The 4,458-nt window shown below is 29.3% G+C and overlaps 1 pseudogene; it reads right to left on the bottom strand.

The window, feature by feature from the left end:
- Positions 1-1,134: 1,134 nt before the first annotated feature.
- Positions 1,135-1,605, bottom strand: LOC121131236 (cuticle protein 19-like; annotated as a pseudogene).
- Positions 1,606-4,458: the final 2,853 nt, after the last annotated feature.

The following is a 4,458-nucleotide window of genomic DNA, read 5'->3' as shown; positions in this document are numbered from 1 at the left end:
GATACTTGACAGATTAAACTAACTTTATGTTTCTTCAACAAATATCAAACTTACGAAAGGAAATGTCAAACTGCACCAGACGAAACTTTTTGTAGCCTAGGCCAAAATATATATAACAGGCCACGTATCTTCATAATTCTGTATTTCAAAAATATTACCGGACATATCAAAGTATAGAAACAGGTCAAATATCTAACTTTTGTAAAGCGTCAGTACATTTATTACTATTTTTAAAACACTAATGAAAAAAATAACAAATTTAAAAATTTTCTTGTTAAATAAATATATTTCAATCATAAAATTGAGAAAAATTACATGAACAAATAAATATATATAAAAAAGTTCCTTCTTAGAGCGTGTTATGGGGGAGGAGCAGGGTGTAGACAGGAACGGAGCTTGGCAGGGAGAAAAGGCAGGTTTAAACTTTGGGGTAAGTTGTAATAATACAGTAGCATCCCTTAAAAATGAGACAGAAACTATAGATTAAACATTATTGACATAGAAAGTGGGGGAAATATATGATACTCACAAAATAGTTAGTACAAGGATATTTTAGTCTTTTGTGTTAAATAAACACCCATTAACGAAGGATTTAATAATACATTTTATGTAGTCCCGTCTAACAAAATTAACTTGGAGTTATATGATACAACTATAAACAGATATTTGACATCGTGTTTCTTTAAAAATGAACTTTATTTATTATAAAATTCATATATTTGGATTTATAAAAAATGCTAATTACATTTTTACTGGTTATTTCTGAACATATTTATATTCTTATAAAAGAAAAAAAAGATAAAAAAATCTTTTATGTCTAAATTTATCATTTATTAACTTTTTCCATTTTTAAAATTTAGCATGTAATTGAACCATATATTAATGTTCAATTATAGTCCCTAACATCATGTGTAGATAGTAGGTATGATGTTTTATATATCTTCATATTTCCATATTTCAAAAATAGTAAAAAAACGTATCAAAGTCTTAAAGATAAAATGCCTTTGTAAAGCGTGTTGTTATTGCTATTTCAAAACACTTTGTAAAAATAACAAATTTCAATTTTTTTAGAAAAATAAATATATTTCAATCATAAAATTGAAAATTATGAATAAATAAATATATCACAAAACAAAAAAGTTCCTTCTTAGGCGTGGTATGGGGCAGGGGCAGGATGGTAAACGGGAGCAGGCTTGTAAGGAGCTGGCTTGTAGGGAGCAGGCTTAGGTTCATACTTGGGGTAAGTTGGGACACCCTCGTATTTAACATCAGCGACGAATCCAGCATAGTCATCAGCGGTATAAGTGACAGTTTGGACACGACCATCGGGAAGAGCAACTTGGTAGGATCCAGCGACAGTCTTGGCATCAGAGTTTTCCTCAGCAGAGAATTTGGTTCCAGAGTAGTCATCAGCAACACCGTATTGGAAAGCATAGGGCTTGGGTGACTCATCATAAGGAGCGGGTTTTGTATGCAGGTGCTGGGTGGTAAGGAGCAGGAGCTGGATGATAGGGGGCTGATGAGGAGCGGGATGATCTCCAAAAAACGGAGGCGAGGAGGGTACAAGCAACGACGAAGCGGAACATTTTTGTTGATTGGAGTTTGAACTGAAACTGTGAGTTTTATAGGAAATACTTCCTTCTTATATACATATGCTCAAAAATATCCGGGTAAGTGTTGTTTAACGCCGACCTTTATGGATTTTTTTCTTTTTAAATTATGTACATTTTCATCATGTAAGACATTATATATTTTTTTAATCAATATGTTTTCGACTAGAAAAAAATTTATTAAAACTAATTTAGTACCTTCTATTCTAACCCGAATATTATTTCTTCGACCCAGTATGTGCAGTTTTCTCACCCAATTTTCAAATTTTAATGGAAAAGTTGGTTTATCTCGTAATCATTCAAGCTTTTTTTATATTTAAAAGCAAAAGTTTTATAATTTATAAATAAAAACATAGTCTAGTTTAAATGTAATGTTTAAGGTGTAAGGTCACAAAATACATACACATCTTCAATGTTTTATTTTTTCGTTTGTACTCAGGTTCTCTATTTGAAGGATAATTTGTTTATTTGATTTTGTTTTGTATTTTAATAACTTATGTTTGAAAATTTTCAGTTTTCTAAAACTGGTTTGTGATATTTATAGACATTTTTAAACAAAATTATCTACTTTTGAAGGAATGCAAAGTTTGAGTTTCAACATTACTTTACTAAATTTTAAAACTTTTTATCAGAGTTCCTTTACTCAGATAGTATTGAAGAATATAATCCTTCTTATCATTATGAAGCCAACCAAATTGTAACCCAACCAATTACTTTGGATACTCAAACAGTCTAAAACATTATAATGATCTTGAGTTTAAATTGAAATTGTATTTATTTATGCCTCATTTTTTTGTCTATAGAATAATTTAATACATCTCTAAATTCCCTTTAGTTGGGAATAAAAAATCTGCCCTCTATCCATACAATCATTCGCTTAATTTGCAAAGGTTAAGGATAATGACATTTACAATTATGTTTGAATTAATTGAAAGGCTGGCTGGGAAATATTTATAGGATTTATGTTTCTCAAATCAAAATAAAGTTCTTTCATTTGAAGTATTGATTTAGTAAGTAAGATTATAATAAATAGACGTTCTTGCCAAAAAAAAAAATAAAAATTAGAAAATCAATTTCGTACATCGAAAATGCTAGCAAAAATGTTGTGCCATGATTTGAAAAAAAATGACATAATATAAATATATAAGTACATAATCATTGCTCAACGGTAAGCTCCACACCAAATTATGTTCAAATTCATATAAATTGATTCCATGATTTATAGTTGAAATAAAGACTTAAATATTGTTGATACAATAGTTGATCAGTTTTATTTTACTAAAGTGTTGGCTATTGGCCATTTTTTCAACCTATTCTGTGACAAAATAGAATTAATATATAGTAATATTACCAAGAATTGTCAGAGCTATATAAATTGCAAAGAAATGAAGCCATACATCCCATGGCCCCAACGGTGGCATGGATTCTGTAGTACAAACTACTACTTGATTCATGGAATACTAGAATAGGTTTGCCCAGCATTACCCTGGACATTAAGTAATTAATTAAGAACTCTTTTGCTTAATAAAGAACAAAAATAAAGACTGTACAATTTTAATAATTATTCTTTCTTCATGTTTAACTGATATTATAAGATTTAGAGAAGAAAAAATATTCAAACACTATTTGTTGAACTATTGCTCTCTCAAATTCCATATTATTGTCAAAAATTAGGTATATTACAAAATAAATCAAAATTCCATATTTTTATTTTAAACCTGTTGCTTTAATATTATTGAAGTTATGACAAATTTATCATTTGAATTTTCCCATTGTTTTTGCTTTAGTCTACACCAAAGTCGGTATTCTAATGTTATATTTCAATAAAAAAGCACAACTTTCTCAAACATAAAGAGAATTGAATGGAATTTTCAGGAATTACAAAATATAGTACTGTACAAAGATGTTACTTTTAAATACCTGTAATTGAAAAAAAAAAAAATTAAGAAAAAAGACAAAGTCCTTACGTATTGAGCAATAATATCGATTAGCACCTAATCTCCTTTAAGTTTTTTGCACCTTATATTGACATTTTGTAACCACAGGTACAGGGTTTTTATAATTCGAAACCCGATCCTACTTTAAAAAAGTATAATATTAATAGATCAACTAGCTAATTTTTGCTGGATTAAATATAAGGAAATCAAATTTGTATAATAAATAATTATATATAAGACTCTTAGATTTGTCCCGAAGGAACGTTTTATGTAAGCAAAAAGGGTGAAAGTATTTAACCTGGCAAGTTCTTGATTGTACTAGAACATAAACTAGTGTCAGCTAATTCTACCATGTTTTATTTTGCCTTTTTTACCTTTACCTTATTTGATATGGGAAAACAAATATATTGTAACACGTAATTTTGCATTTTAAATTTTTTTAGATAATTGCTCAAAATCAGTAATTAACAGTAAGCAAGGCGGGGGGCAGTCCGGTCAGCGAAAATTTTGTAACGATATGATAAAACAATTAAATGCATTTGATATTGGAGTAGTTAGACTAAATTGTAGTATTAGGACAAGACTGACAACCACTACACAATAACTTTGGGAGTGGGGAATCAATTTCCACCAACTGTTTTGACCGTTACTTTATTCATCGAACCCCTTTACAACAACTAAAATTACATCCACGCTATATTATTTACTAGTAAAATTGTTGAAATGGCTGATTTCAGTGTTTACTGTTCCCTTGATAATCATATATTTATTAAGAAGGAAGGTTTGTTCACTCTGAAATGAATTTGATGAAAATAAAGTTGTGCCCAATTCACTCATGATCGACTTCAGTCAGAACAAGAGGATGACCACAAACCTGATCTGGACATAAACTTTGAAAAAATTGCTCAGAA

Source organism: Lepeophtheirus salmonis, unplaced genomic scaffold (assembly GCF_016086655.4).
Source record: "Lepeophtheirus salmonis unplaced genomic scaffold, UVic_Lsal_1.4 unplaced_contig_308_pilon, whole genome shotgun sequence".
NCBI classification, from domain to species: domain Eukaryota; kingdom Metazoa; phylum Arthropoda; class Copepoda; order Siphonostomatoida; family Caligidae; genus Lepeophtheirus; species Lepeophtheirus salmonis.
The sequence above is the reverse complement of the archived record's forward strand: the minus strand, read 5'-3'. Positions and strand labels throughout refer to the sequence as shown.